Here is a 16994-nt window from a genome sequence, read left to right as displayed (position 1 = left end):
CAGCCCTAACTAGGGGCCGAGATGCTTTTGTGCTGTTGAGGCAGCGAACTGTGCTATTTCCCAAATTAGACTAAGTATCTTACTTATCTTATTGGCAGATCTTAATTGTCTTCGCGTAAGCAGATATTCTAACTTGCGTTCACTTAACCAATACAGTTATACACATTCGCGCATCATATAAGCATTAGAAGTGAAATTCATACCCAATATAACAGATGCATAAAATAGTAAATAAAGACACAAAATTGATAGAAACTTCTCTTTATTAATACTTCCACATAATTACAGACTCGACTCGCCTTGCGCACTCAACTACAGGGGTCCGCGCACTCAATTGTGGACTACTAGGCCTTTGCACACTCAGCTGCAGAGCCTCTTCCTACACTACAACCCAAACTTAGACTTCTACTCCACATATGTGACTCAATTCTTCACCATTGATTGGTTCTTCCTTGATTGTTTTAACTACTTAGAGCTTCGCTCTATTTATACAATCCCATGGTCCGCAGACCATGGGTAGATCTTCTACGCCCAACATTACATTAACAAAATAAGGGCGGACAACCCTATGACATTTTAACAAACTACGCACTTTGTGCAAACAAAATGCGGAGTCTTTACATTGGAATTACAACATTGGACCAAAACCTGGGCTCTAAGCCCCAAAACTTCCCTTGGGGCTTCCCTCGCCCAACAGGCCCCCAACACAAACATCGTGACTCGCCTTCGAGTCACTCTACAGGTGCAGAGATCTTGGCGCGAAGACCTCCTAACTTTGTCTAGATCACTGCAAGTTCGGAAGTGCACTGAGCGACTCCCTGCTGGACTTCCTCTACGCATTGTTCAGTGATCGTTGTTGCGGAATTGTTGCCCTAAATATGCTCATGAGTTGCTTGCAGCTGCACGAGCTTTGCTTCAATGGAGGCTATAATGGTATAAGCCACATCGATCCACAACTGTAGGCGCACTTTCAAAACTGCCTCTTTATGCCAAGCGACATCCACCTGTTCCTTGAGCACCTTGGCCTACTGCATCCTTGCAAGCCTCTGTGTAAGGGAAATCGTCTGCGTGGTCCCTTTTACCTCGTCATACTTCTGCTACAACTCGCATGCCTCTATCTCTAGGCGCTCTATGTTCGGGTCCTCCTGCAGGGTGGTGAGGACCTCGAATGACTGCTCGAACAGCTTCATGCAGTCTGTCACTACACTGTCAACCACCACCATTGCTATTGTGATCGTGGTGGTATGTTGTTCTCTGACCTTCGACAGAGTTGAAGGCTGAGCCTTCAATTGTAGCTCTGTTATCTAAAGGTTCAATTCCAGCTGAACCCTGGCCATTTCTGCTTTGGCGTCACATATCCCTGTGGCTAACTTTTGGACGTGCACCTCCACTAATTCCTCTGCTTGAATGGCCAACTCCGGGACCATATGGCAGGCTTCTTCCACAACCTGCGCTATCTGTTTATTCTGCTCCACGGCCTCGTTGCGCTACAGGCTCAATTACTCAATGTTGATGTGTTGCTCGCTCATTACCTGGATAGCACGACTCTCCCTACCCCGAAGTTCTGTGGTGAATCCATATTGCAAGAGATAGAGCATCTCCCGAGGGAGCGCAACCATGTTTAAGCCGACCCCTTTCAAGTTGCTGACCCTAGGCCTGTTGGCCTCATTCTCTGTAGTGAGTGCTCCATCTAGTAGCACTATTGTGTTGGTCATCCTAGCGCGCAACATTTCTTCGGTAGTTGAAGTGCCAACTGTGAGGTTGGTGGACACTGTGGTAGCCTATGAAGTGCACACCTGCAACTCTTGTATTTGTGTCCGGAGATCCCCCAACACCAACTGGTGTTTCTCCTCACACTGTTAGAGGGCCTTCGCGGTGACATCCCTCACTGTTTCACCGATATCATGTAAGTCCCCTTCATTAAGGGTGATAGGGTCGAAAGATGTCGTTGAGGTCTTTGTTTTCTTTCGCGGTCCTACCTGCTCTCGTGGTCACAGAAATTTTAGTTGGGTGGACGTCGTTTGCGGGTCCGAGCCACCTTTTTCTGTATCGGTCTTTCGTTCAAGCGAAGGTGACTTCTAGCCTTCGCGCTCTTCTTTTGTTGTTTTTTGCTACTCCGCCAACTACGCAGCGTCGTGTGCTGCCTGGGCCTTAGCCGCTACTTCTTCTTTCCTGCACTTTTCTGCCAGTTGCGCCATCCACAGTTTTGTCTCTTCCTTCTTCTGCTACGCGGTGGACTTCTCTGCTTCCACCGCGGAGTCAGCTAGAGCGTGCCACTACGGTGGCCAAGACTCAAGGACCACGAAAATTACATCGTCGGTCGCCAAGTATGGTAACTCATGCCACGTCTTCATACCGTCCTTCCGCGCCCTGATGAAGACATTGTGGAAGTCGGATTTGAACTCCACAAATCTTTGCAAACTGTTGTAGACAGTGGGCGATAACCGCGGCTTGTGATTGATCCCCATCTTGATGTTCATCTCCATGAGCACCCAAAATATCTTGCTCTCCCTTATCCTTTATGCGTCCCTGGTTTCCCACAGCGAAGCATACTTTGCTGCCTCTGGAAGATCCTATGCGATCGACGAGAATTGGCTATCTTCAGGCAACTCCCATGCCACCAATATTATCGACAACAGGAGCCATGTGTAATGAAATGTTTTTCCCTGCTCTTGTGCCTCACAGCAGTTTGCAAGGAACTCACCGCATAGATACTTTGCCCAATTGAACTGGACCCCTTTTGCACATTGCGCTGCTAGTGCAACCACTGGCGCAGGTACCTCATCCGTGCGGCACTTCCGCATCACCTTCCCTGCCAATATCGGTGTTGTGACCTTGATTGCAGGGTTATTGATGCTAGAGATGGCGTACCCTCGCTTCTTCTTCTCCAACTTAAACTTTTTTTTCATGGCCTCCACAATGGCCAAATCGTCACTTTTTCCTTCTGAAATGTTCGCTGGGCCCTCCCCTGCTCAAGGGAGTCGTGTAATCCGGTGAATTAGATGGTCTATGATGGGGATGGGTTCCTCCAACCACAAGCACCCATCATGCACCAAGCAGAGCAACTTCCTGATGACAAAAATGGTCATTAGGGCACGGTGGTAATGCGACACCCAGACCAGGTTTAGCAACCCTGCTTTCTCGACACCTCTGAGCCATTTGCGTGGCTCTAATTCAATCATTCCAGTTGGTGCATCCATCTTCTCTCGCATTAGCTTTGCAGTCGCTAAATTTGGGAACTTCTCGTGGTCTACCAGGTCCCAATCTACGAATTTTAACACGGAACCCGTCCCAAGTGCGCTCCTTAAAAAATAATATCATCTGGGAGCAGCGAGGTTTGTAGAGAGCTCTTGCTCTCATCTATATCCTTTGGAGCCTTGGCTTTACCCTTTCGCGGAGGAACATATTTCGACAGCGTGGTGATAGGGTCCGCGCCCTGGGTTTTGACTTCCATCTCTACATCCTCCTTCTCCACCAGAATTTCTTCAAACTCTTCCTCCTCATCGGTCTCCAAATTAATAGCCTTCTCCTTTTCCTCCAATGTGAGCTTGGTCCTCAGTGGATTTCTGGGTGAGATGTGAACCGATATCATATCCTGTTTATCCTTCTTAGGTCTCAGTGTGCGTGGTGATTTAGGGACCTCAGCGATTATCCCGACGCTCTCTGGGGCTTCTACTTCCGCAACTTCCTACGTGGTTTGCTTGGCTGTCACTACTCTTGTGTCCATGGCTTCTTTGGGTGCTAAAATAGTGCTATTCCACAGTTCTCTCAGTATCTCTGGTAGCTGCTCAAACAACAAATTTGCTTTCAGAATATCGAATAAGTCTCGATTCATGAATACCTGAGCGCACAAAAACTCAGTTCTCAAAATGCCAAGTGTTGTTTGCTGGACAACCACTTGTAATTTATAGTGCCTTTTGAATTTTAATTCGACCGTTCCCGCCACATTCGGTCCATTAATGCTAGATTGGAGGCATATTTTCAAGAATTTAGCCCATAAATTTTGCCTTAAATGTCTATGGCTCGCTCCATTTGGCCTCAAACCAAGCATCACATTGTGAATAGTGACTGTAACGGTCACTTTCCGGCCGACCCGCGTGCCAACGCAGCTACCCTCGTGCTGTCGCAAACCCTGTTACACTTCGCTACTACGCGCAATCCTGACATCGTGCAGTTCCTAAGAAGAGTAGTTTATAGTCCCGCGCTTCCTTTCAACTGCCTGGAGCACTAAGACTGTGCTTCTGTCGGCTAGTCAGATGGTCAGGCCACCTATGTATGGCTTCAAATGACTACCATTCACTTTTCCTCGGAAGGGATCGTCATTCAACTTTACCAACTGTACCGCTTCACCGTTGGTAATCTCCTTAATAATATACAACCCCAGCCAATGCATTCTGAACTTTCCAGGGAATTTATCAAACTTGCTATCATACAACAGCACCAAATCATTCACCTTAAAGGTGCGCAGCTTAATATGTCGATCGTGCCAAGCCTTTTCACGCTGCTTTTGGACCTACTGGTGAAATCCAACCAAAAATCGTTCTTCTTCTAGCTCATCCAACTATGTGAGCCTCTCTTCTAGGGCTTCACGATCCGTCATACCTGTGAGCATTGCTATGCACAGACTAGGCATGATATATTCCATAGGCATTACGACTTGCACTCCATAGACAAGTCTAAAAGGTGTCTGTCTTGTCAGCTTCTTGTAAGTCATTCGATAAGCCGATAATACTGCAAGTATGTGTAGGTCCCAATCACTTTGCTACGCATTACATACCCTGGTCAGCGCGGTTTCTGGTAGTTTGTTGAATGCTTCCACTGTGCCGTTAGCCTGTGGGTGATACGGTGTGCTCTTCTAATGATACACCTAAAACTCTTCTGTCAGCGCACTAATTGTTTTGTTTAGGAAATGTGTACCGTGATCACTCATCAAGATCTTCGGACTTCCAATTTGCATCAATACATGTTCAAACAAAAACTTTGTGGTAGTTGCACTTATGCAATCCTTTACCGACCACGTTTCTGCCCAACGAGTGAAATACTCTGTTGCAGTGATAATATACCTCACACCTGTCTTTCCTTGAGGCTGAATAGGTCCTACAAAATCAATTGCCCACTTTTCGAAAGGCTGCAATGTCATTTGTGGATTCAAAGGCATTTCATCTCTCCGCGATGGCTTACCTGTTCTTTGACATACATCACATGCCTTGCAATATGCTTTTGAATCCTGATGAAGGGTTGGCCACCACAACCTTGCGCGTAGAATCTTTTGTGTGGTTTCTCTCCCTGCATAATGTCCTCTCGTAGCGCCCCCATGAGTGTCCGCGAGGATGCTGCTTCGTTCAAATTCAGGTACATACCTTCATAGTATTTCATCATTCCCCATCTTGTATAGATGCCCAGCAATGACAAAGAAATCTGCCGCGCACACCACTAATTCCTTCTTTTGCTAGACAGAGTATCCTTCCGATGCAGTTCCAGTTGTTAGAAAGTGTATTATATCTTCAAAATGTCCATCCGCTATGCGCACAACAAAGAGTTACGCGTCAGGTAATGCTTCCTCCAAACTAGTAGGTTCTTCCCCTGTCTCGATGCATGACATGTGATCTGGTCCCGTGTTTAATCTTTTGGGCTTCACAACAACTACAAAATCATATTCTTGGAATAATAAAAGCCATCTGCAGATGCGCCCCCCCAACACAGGCTTATTAACCAGGTATTTTAGCGCGGAATGATCTGTATACATCTTAAAGTGACCTCATAGCAAGTAGTGTCGATACTTCTGGAGCGCATACACCATAGCTAGCCCCTCGTGCTTAGTGGTGGAATAGTTCTTCTCTGCTTTAGATAATATGTGACTTGCGAACGCGATAGGGTGATCCAAGCCTTCTTCTCCATCCTATGTTAGTATTTCCCCTAGCACTATACACGACACGTTCACATGGATGTGAAACTCTTTCTTCCAGTTCAGGAAGACAAGAATCGGCGCAGTAACCATCTTTTCCTTCAACATATCCAGGCTTTTCTTACAGTCATCGTTCCAGCAGAACGTGACATCTTTCTTCAACAATTTTTCCATCGGCACGGTGATCTGGGCATAGCCTTTGATAAAATTTCTAAAATTTCTATAATACCCCGTATGTCCCAGAGTAGCCCGCAACTGTTTCACCCTGCGTGGTGCTTCCAAGTTCAGAAACACCGCGATCTTCGCGGGGTCTACCATCAGCCCTTATCTACAAACCATGTGCCCCAATAGGTTCCCAAAAGGAATGAGAAACACACACTTCTTGAGGTTGGGCACGATTTAGTATCTTCGACAGGTATCCAGTGTTAAGCGCAAGCTCACTACATGGCGCTTAACCAACGCAGATACAGCCCAGTAATCAAAATAGACCTCCAAGAACTTATGAATATATTCCTTAAATGACGCAACAACCATGCGTGAAAAGATAGCCAACGCATTCTTTAATCCAAATGACATGACAATATATTGAAAGCAACCCCACTCAGTCACGAAGGTTGTCTTGCTCCTATCCTCCAGCGCAATTTTGATCTCGTGGTACGCTGAGAACCCATCAGTGAAAGAATATGCTTCCTGACCACCTACATTTTTCAACACCTCATTCGTGAACGGAGTTGGGAATGGATCATGCACACAAGCGTCATTCAATTATCTGAGATCCATGCATATCCTTATCTCGTCCTTTTGCTTCTTCTCTTGCACCACCATTGGGCTTACCCAATCAGATTCTTCCACAAGCTCAATGATGCCTGCTGCGAGCATTTTGTCTAGTTCTACACGAACATTCTCTTTGTATTTCGGATTTAAGCGGTAAGGCCTCTGCTTAACTCACTTCGCATCAGGTTTTAACGTGATCTTCATCACTCCTAGATCTCCGATTATTCCTTTCAAACCCGTAAACTTGGTCGGGAATAAGTCTTGATATTTGTGGAGTAATTCAACGACCTTATCCATCGTTGCGTTGTCCTAGTACTCTCCGATCTTTTCGAATTTGGGTTCGACCTCCGTACTAATGTTCACCTGTTTAGTTTTCACCGACGCAGTTATATCAAGGTTCTCAATTCGTGGTCCTTGAACCTTTCCATGGCCTTTCGTCTCTGGAATGTTAATTTTTCACAGATCTTCATCCTCTTATTCAGTAGTTACATTATAACATTACAGTGCAAACCTCAGCTGAGTAGCCCATTCAGGATGCGTCAGGTCTAAAGGATCCTGCAAGATCCTAAAGGTGGCCGCTTTTACTTCTTGAAGCACTTCCTCGATACCGTCAAACCCATCCTCAAAACTAAATGTCATCATGAACCCTTCGTGTATGATATCCCATTCACCAGTCCCATGGTGGAGCTCTGTTTCTATGTACCAGTTCATCGGTATAACATCCAGGGTATGACAGAATAGGTGAACCCACTTAGGTTGTGGCTTTTCTCCATAAGCCTGTGTCCACTTGGCCAGATGTGTGCGCGGATCATCCTACCCATCATACTTGTTTGTCAGTCACATCTTAGGCTTCCCAAATCATGTTCTCATCATTTTCCTACATTCGTGACAATCATCAAAACTTCCTTTGTGCGTACCTCACCATCTCGCGAGCGTAGCGCACAGTACCTAGTCCAAGGCTTGGAAACGTTGCTTTTCTAACACCTCCCTTTCAAATGCATCCAATAAGGTATCTACCTCACTTAGACCATCATACGTAGGCAAGTCTCTTACTTCTATTGACATGCAGCGCAACGATCTGGTCATCATATTGCAATTCAGCGTAGTTACCTCATGTAACCTATTCTTCCAGCGCTCTATTTCCTCATCGGAGTCTGAAGTGCAGGAGCTCTCGTGCTTCCATGTAATCCACCCATCCGCGATGGGATTTACCTAGTCTTGGTCTCGCGCTGTTATCTTATAGAGATAGTCCATATCATCATCACTTTCATTGTCGCAAACCAACTCCATATAGCATGATCCTTTAGCAGGGTCCAGGGGTATAATTACGTGCAATGACTTCTTCTCAAAGATCATTTTCCTCTTCTTCAGATTAATTACCCCGTTCATGTTAGTGGCTCAGTCAATTCCTAAGAGCGCGGGGTAGGGATTGCTATCATCAACAATCTCTATCACTTCAAAATCTGCTAGCGCGCTTGCTCCCTCAATATCCACAGTTATTCCCTACAATCGCCCCATGGGTATTATTTTCTGCTGGTTCACCATCCTTAGTTGAACTGGAGGCCACTACAGCGCAGGTCACCCCATTTGCTCCCATGTTTGTTTCGGTAGAACTTTTGCATCTGATCCCAAATCCAGGATGACTTGGTCCATTTCATATTGTCCGATCTGCTCGGTTAGTCTCATTTCATGTCTTGTTCTTGTCTTGTGCTTTCAGATATTGTGGATTATGTGCGGTTCTCCTGGCGTGGTCCCAACGCATTTGTTGATGAGTTCCTGTAACCCTTTTACAACCTTACTTTCACGCAGTAACTTCATACAGGTTTCCAGGAAAGTTGTGAGCATAGATGGGTCCATTTCCAGCTCTGGTTTATCTTTGCTTCCTAAAGTGGAGGCATTAGCGAAGCTCTTCTTAGCTTCCATGAAGGTTTCCTGAGCACACTCCAAATCAAACTCAGCTTCTTTTGTTGGAGCTTTGCGAACCCAAATACTATCTTTTGGCTGTTTGCCTTTGTCATCTTCCGTCGCGATTCCACTTCGGAGCACAATGTTTACATTTGGGTCTTCCTCGCGCGGCTTAGACGTTATCATCTGTAGGTTCTGAATCGAGGGAGGTGGTAGCACTCCTTTGTTTCATATCCTAGCTATCAGTGTAGAATAATCTTCTGTCTCATGATCAAACAATGTGTAATACTTGCACGACGAGTGTGTTGGATTCGTGCAATCATGGCATAGTGTCTTGGCCCTCTGCAATTGTAGCAAATAAACTGTCTGCGACCTCTACTAAGTCCTCCTCCACCTCGGCCTCGTTTGTGCCCTTGAAATCCTATTCATGCCATTCCTGCATTTTGGTCAAGAGGTCGTGTTTTGACCTGAACTCTGTAGGTGGGAGTTCTATCCATCATCAATTCATAGCTTCTGCAAGTACGTTCGTCATGTCCCACCGACCTACAAAAGATGCAAAACAACTGTTGCGAATTTTGCGTGTACTTTTGCAACGAGTGGCAGTTGTTCGTGGCATGCTTTCCGGCTATTTGACAGATTGCACACCACTAAGCAGGTGTCGCGCTAGGTCCTACTTGAGTTTCCGACCGTAAAGGCATCGGTCCTCCTCTTGCAAGGTAATTTGTAAAAACCGGACAATGGTCTTTGTCATGACCCTGACCCTTGCATTTCACACACCATACTTCTTCGCGCACTTCTGGTCGAACCGTCCTGTCCTGTTTCAGAGTCTGCATCTCAAGGCACAGATTCTTCAGCTGCGTGTGGATCTGTTGAACTCCTAGGTTAAGATCCTGCATCGGGGTCTCATGAAGCCTCATAGAAATCTTCAGAGCCTCTGCCTGAGTTGTTATCTTCTGTTGCGATAACGCACTCCTTAAATGTGGTAGTAGCGAAGCTACAAACCACTCGCGATGCTGGTCATCTATCGGGTTCATATTGGCTTCGTGAATCATACATTTCAACCTCTAATCTAGTTCCCAAGGAGTCTCGCCTGGTAGCATCATGATCTCCTTAAATCCCACAATCGACTGCGCTTCAGATTTAGGCTTGCTAAATTCCATATTTAGTGTTGTTTGAATGTCCGCGACCCTCGCATTTCGGTTATCGTTGGAGTACTTAATATACCAGGTCAATGTGCGATCCTGCAGGGCGCTAACCAGTGTTGCTTTCTTTATATGGTCATTTGTAACACCTTGTGCTTCCCATATAGCCCTTACAACGAACCAGAACTGGTCTGGGTCCTCTTTTACAAAACCTTTGAACACATCCAACTTCACTGTGTTGGCCATATTGAATCGCGATGGTGGTGGAGTTGGTATGGGTGAAGATGGAGGTGATGGTGGTGAAGCCGGTGGTGGTGTGGGTGGAGGTGGTATTCGCGGAATTCTTTGTCTTATCAGATGAATAGAACTTCGTGAAGAGACCTTCGCAAGCTCTTCCTTGTTCCCTCATGGAGGTGAAATAAAGGGGTTGTTTTCCGAACCCTTAGTTCCTTTTTTCCTATAAACATTTCCGCTTCGTGTAGCTCCGAACATCAAGGTAACTGCATAACCCACTTTTCTCACAACAACATTTTAATCCAAGTAATCAAAGACTTTACGTACTTACCTCGCGGTCCTTTGAGAAAGCGTCACTCTGCCTCGTTGTAGCTAACTGAGGTGTCAACCTCAAACTCAGTAACAAATCCTCCTATAATGCGATCGAGCCATTAAACGACGACGTGCATGAACTTTTCCTTCGATGCTTCCAACCTTCACACTAGCTCCGGGGTCCAAACAATAGGACCGTCAAGCTTCCACCTTCCTTGGCTATCTGCTAGCTTCGCGATCCACTCGTATAACTCAGTAGGGAAGGACGCGAAAATGATTTTGTGGATCTTCATATACAGGTAGTTGTCTAACCACTCTTCTTTTGATAACCGCAGGTTTCTGTTCTCTTGCGCTGCGAACTTGTGAATCCTTCTGTCCAACCAACCTTTGATTTCTTTCTTAGTTGGATTCCAATAATACGACATCACACATCTCTCATGCATATTCCGGTACCGGCAACAGAACCCTTTGTTGGCTTATGGGGGCCTGACCCAGGTTCAAAGTTATTTAGCCAAACAAATCCCTACACTACTAGCCCTTTCGACATAAGCCCGCAGAGCGTGGACTGAAGTCTCACCCAAAGCAGTATGGGGGGATGCTGGAACCAAGTTTCCGCACCCTTGAGATGACTGTGATGTTGGTTTAGTCCAACTATACCTGCCTTTGCGCAGGTTGCTTTGTGCTTTGTTCCACCCTTTAGTACCCTCACGAACTGTCGCAATTGGCTTTCGTGCAACCCTAACCAGGGGCGGAGATGCTTTCGCACTGTTGGGGCATCAAACTGTGCTATTTCCCAAATTAGACTAAGTATCTTACTTATCTTATTGACAGATCTTAATTATCTTCGCGTAAGCAGATATTCTAACTTGCGTTCACTTAACCAATACAGTTATACATATTTGTGCATCATATAAGCATAAGAAGTGAAATTCATACCCAATATAACAGATGCATAAAATAGTAAATAAAGACGCAAAATTGATAGAAACTTCTATTTATTAATACTTCCACATAATTACAGACTCGACTCGCCCTGCGCACTCAATTGCAGGGGTCCGCGCACTCAGCTACAGACTACTAGGCCTCTGCACACTCAGCTACAAAGCCTCTTCCTACGCTACAACCCAAACTTAGACTTCTACTCCACAGATATGACTCAATTCTTCACCATTGATTGGTTCTTCCTTGATTGTTTTAACTACTTAGAGCTTCGCTCTATTTATACAATCCCATGGTCTGCGGACCATGGGTATATCTTCTACACCCGACATTACATTAACAAAATAAGGGTGAACAACCCTATGACATTTTAACAAACTATGCGCTCTGCGCCCACAAAATTTGGAGTCTTTACATTGGAATTAAAACATTGGACCAAAATTTGGGCTCTAAGCCCCAAAGCTTCCCTTGGGGGATCCTGCGCCCAACACTGTGATTTTTTGGGTTTCAAGGATTTTTTCAGATCTGTTTTTGGGTTTTGCCAATAGCTGTTTGCTGGGTGGTTTGACCACTATCCTCACCCCGCTTAGGCCTTGATCTACTATGATTTACTCATTAAAGTGGAATTTAGCCCCTTAGGGCTTCTAGTACGCTTCCACCTTTATAGGAGGTGTTTAGTTGAGTAAGAAGTATGAGTTTATGCAACGCTTTCAGCCACATTTTCCAGATATGTACCCTTCTGTTTCAGATCTTCAAATTTAGGTTTTTTCCATCCAAAGTTTCTTCTTAAACCTTGTTTGGCCATTTGCCTTAGGGTCCCATTGGTTGCCTTAGGTTTTACACCCATCTCCCTATCTTTTTGCAGCGATTTTCCTCTCTGGTTTTTTGTTGTTGCTGCACCACTTTCTAGCAGCATACTGTCATTTGATCCTAGTCACACCGACGCTTAGATCTCTTGGCCTTTTTTGTGTGTTTTTAGTGGATTTTGCCACCAACTAGCATAGTGTCTGCAAACCCAGTTTGGGTGGGGTTTAGTTAATTGATTTGGTTTTTATTTCCTATTTTCGATTTCAATTTTTTTTTTCTTTTTTCAAACATGATCTGGGCTTAAATTAATAAACACACTTGCACACCTTAAGTGAAGGGTGCTTGGTTTACACTGCCAAGCCAAGACTTAACATAATTAATTTATCTCCCCACAGAGAGAAAAAAACATCTTGTTGATCTCCCCTCACCATTTCTGTGTCACTTGTGTCTTACTACCATTGCGCCACCAAGTCGCTTGTCACAGAGACTCTTAGGCCTTCATCCCCAGTTTCCGCTTGGGCATATTACTCCTCCCCGCAAGGTCTGAGTTCATAGTCCCCCGAGTCCCCATACCGACTCTTCTCCTGGTTCATCTGATTCCGAGCCTCCTTCACCACATATTGTCACCATGTATGGACCCACAGCTGGTGCAGGAACCCAACCTGGTGTTGGCTCTGGTTCTACTCCAGTGGTCACATCTAGCGGAACTGTCTCAGGAACCATTCTGGTAGCCCCCATGCTCCCTTTTATGGTTGGGTTAAGTCTCCCGGATTTTAGCTAGTTGATAAATAATCCTATACACCATGATGCTGGTTGGTCTGCTATGCCGACTAAGCTCCCCTCCGACATCCCAATGTTTGAGGGTAATTCTAGAGAGGACACCACCAATCACGCTTGTTTTCCATATGTGGTGTTCATCCAATTCCATTATCGATGACTCCATTCGTATTCGGTTGTTCCAACGCACGCTCACTAGAGATGCTACAAAATGGTATGTAGACCAACCCACCACATCTCATTCCATTTCCAGATGCTTGCTAAATCGTTCCTCTCATATTTTTAGTTACCTCTCTTATACGACACTAGTACAAAGCTCTTGACCTCATTCCATCAATCCTCCGTCACTCATCTTTCTGATCATGTTCAGGAGTGGCATAGAAGGAGGAGCACATGCTATGCCCCGCCCTTCGAAGATGTGTCTATCTTGATTGGTTTCTTAGGAGCCTTTTATCACCCATTGGCAAAAATGGTGTGTCCCATTTTCCTCAGATAGAGGAAGAAGCTCTCCAAACCACTCTGAGATATGACCTGATTTATGCGCAATTTGGTTATGTCTATACCGTTTTTCCAAACCTCCCCTGTCGTAGAGGTGCCAATGCACCAGGGGCATCTCATGCCACTGATGGTATCATTGGAACCCTTTCACATCCTTCGCCATATACTCAACAAAGTTATGACTATCCACAAGGGGGCACCAATTCCTCCAACACTTATGCCCCTCCTTGCTAGCAACATGGTTTTAGGGCCAGCCAATGCTCAACCTATCTACCAAACCATTTCTCCTCCACCATCTTATCCCTATGCATAGCCGCACTCAAGCCCCTCAAGCATTAGCGTCGCAACCTCCCATGCATCCTAAGCCCCAGCAGCCACTGCCCCCTTAGGGTCAAGTTTTTGCGCAACAAAGTGAGACCAATCCCCAAAATTCAAAGAAAAAGAATACGAAGAAACATAATAAGGGTAACTAGGGTAATCAAGGTAATCAACCTAGTGAACCCGAAGGGAACCAGCCTAACACCAACAACTAGCAACAGGGCAGTCAACCCAAGTAGAACAAGGTTATTCGTATGAACAAGCCTTGTGCATGTTGTGGTGTACATGGCCATTATACTTATGAGTGTCCTCTCTTATCCAAAATCTGCCAAATGTGGGAAGCTCAAGCAACTTCTAGAGGTCAACCACCCATCCAGCAAGCATATCAAAATCCCACGCCATCTCAACCGACAGTGCTTACAAATCCTTTCCCTCAGCAAGGATTTGTTGTTGCTCAACCTCAGCTAGGTCAAGCAGCCCATCCCCCCAACCTTCTGGTCCTGGTGACTACCAGATCCTCATGATGAATTCTGATGAGGTTAATCCCTTCGATATCAACTTGCAAACTCGGTCGCAAGTCCAAAACCAAAGCATCTACTGAGCCTCTTACGACACCAAATGGTCCGTTACAGATCCCTCAACCTAAAGTTGAGGCAATTCCCAAGATCCCAAAGGGACCATTACGTCGTAATGCGACTTCTAACCGAGCTTCCCATACATACAGTATAGTAGACGACTTGGCGCAATCACCTGCCTCCATGTTGACACTGGAGGTACTCCAGTCATGCCCATCTCAAAATAAAGCTCTACTAACTGCTTTGGGTGCAGTAGATCCTTTCGATGATCATTTGATTGTCTTCCTAGTTGATACATCAGAACATCCCCCATTACCTTCATCCGTTGCTTTCCAGATACTAATCTGAGTCCGTAATGCCATCATCTCCCGATGCATTATTGACAAAGGTGCATCCACCTGTGTGATGTCCGCTGCCATTTGGAAACAACTTAAGTCACCTAAGTTGTCCCCATCCACCATCACTTTGCATGCTTGGGACGATCACTCCTCCCAGCCTCTTGGCATGTATCGCAATTGTCCTGTGACTCTTGCGGGCAAGACTGTCCATGTAGACATTGAGGTTATTGATGCCCCTTTAGATTAAAACATTCTCTTGGGTCATAGTTACACATATGCCATGTCAGACGTTGCATCTGCTCCCTTCCGCAAGATGTGCTTCCCCCATGAAGGGAATATCATCACCATTGATCAATTGACATACTACAAGCCGACATCGGTGACCTCCCCTAATTCCATTATCTCATCAATGTCAGATAAGAAGTCTTCAACTCCTCTCACCAGTGTTTCACCCAGAGTCTACAAAGATTCCTCATTGTTGGGTGCTTTCCCTGGTCCTCCCCCTCTCATCTCAGAGCCTAACTCTTTGAGTGTTTGCATGTTACAAGAGTCATGGGCTGCTCTCAAGCAGTTTGGTACATCTGATCAACAACTAGCTCCTCAGCACCCTGATGTTGCCATCTCAACCAAGCCATCCAGATCCAACCCCCCAGGACCTCCTCCGTCTGTGGGTGCCTCTCCTATGTTCCCACCTGGAATTGTTCCTCTAGGTATCAACCATCCAGGAGCTGTTCCGCCGGGACATTACCCTATAGGCCATATACCTTTCTCATTTCCTCCTCCGGGAATCTTTTATGTCCCTGTCATGGCTTCGGTGGTTCTCCCTAACATGACTTTGGGGATCCCAGTGTGGTACATTGATCCCCCTGCAAGCACTCCGCCTGGTCAACTAAGACCTTATCATGCTTTGACCATGGTTCAACCGGTCCCTACAACCCCTACCGTTGATCCAGTTCCATCACAACCTCAACAAGAACCCACTCTTATTGCGAAAGCATCCAGAGAGGGGGGAAAAGCCAAGAGGAAAGAACCTAAGGACAAGGCTCCCTTCCAGCCCCCAAGGCCCCAAAGTCATCACCTCTGTGCACTTTGTGTAAAGTTGTTGGGCACGCCAACAATAATTGTCCTAAACTCCCTCATCTCAAACCTTTGGTTCATGAAACATTCCCCGAGTCAAATATACCTGAGGTCCATGTTACCTTACCAGGTTCAGCCAAGAAACTCAGAACGTTACACGCAAATCACCCTTATGCCTTGTGCGATCATCATGGGCATTATTCCCATTGTTGCCCTCGTCTCGACGAATTTCACGATTGCCTTGAGGCGCTTCACAAATACGAGACCACTCGTAGTGGATCACCTACTCCTCTACCTGTGGATTCGGTACCACTAGTAAACCAGAACAGGGGGACTTTGGTCCCACCATTGTGATCCCTCCCCCCGATGTTGAGATGACAAACTCTACGGGTCATATCCTTTACTTGTCGTCATCCTTGAGTTCCTCACAGGCAAACCTTTCTGAGGTTTCTGCGTGCGCTTCTATCAAACCTCTTTCAACAAAATCCCAGGTCTCAACATTTGTAGATCCTCCATCTACTAGCTCGTCGTCTACCATTCCAGATGATGCGTATGTGAACCTTCTCTCTCAAGTTGATGCACCAGGTACCACCGCCGCATCATGTAGTCAGTCTTCCTCTCGTCCCCCCATATTCCATTCTGATGAGGACATCATGGAAGCCATGGCTACCCCTGATTATCCTTGGGATGATATGCACCATTATGCATACGTCCTTCCATATTTGGAGTCCACCACTCTAAATACATCTAGTACGCCCATAACATACTGGGGGGCACATAGGACCCTACACCTCCTTATCATCCTTTGGAGGATCTTGTGCCAAGTTGGGCCGAGATGCTTGAATCCCTTTTTTGAGCACTTGAAACACAATGGCGCTCCACAAACTCCTCCTACTAGGGGGCATCATTCCCACCTTTGCATACCAGATCAATCCCCTCCATCACATATGTTTGCGGGTAGTATCCCATGCTTGGGGGCATGATGGTTTTCCCCTGGCCATCTTCTCAATTGATTAACATAAGTCTCGGCCTAGATCCCACCAAATCTAGGTATGGTCGATTATTTCCCATTCCTTGGATAGTTTGGCCTACCAGCGTCTCCAGCGAGCCATATGCACATCGCATATCGTAGATGTTTAATACCATATCTTCAAATATTCTACTCTATACCACATAGTACCCATGTTTGACTTAGTGGGCGAGGATGATTCCAGAACTCCTCTAGTAATTCATTCTCGTTGTCCTCTTCCCCTAATTCTTCACCAGGAACCATCGTTCCAAGAAGCATTAAGGCCATCTTTAGACAAGTACGGCCACTTGCCTGAAAGTCGTAGATCCTATTTCTAATGGTCGGTTTGTCCGCTACGATCTCCACAAGATTTAGGGCCTCTTC

Source organism: Pinus tabuliformis, chromosome J (genome assembly GCF_031772625.1).
Source record: "Pinus tabuliformis cultivar Carrire ecotype Pingquan chromosome J, CPIR1, whole genome shotgun sequence".
NCBI lineage: Eukaryota > Viridiplantae > Streptophyta > Pinopsida > Pinales > Pinaceae > Pinus > Pinus tabuliformis.
Note: the sequence above shows the minus strand (reverse complement) of the source record.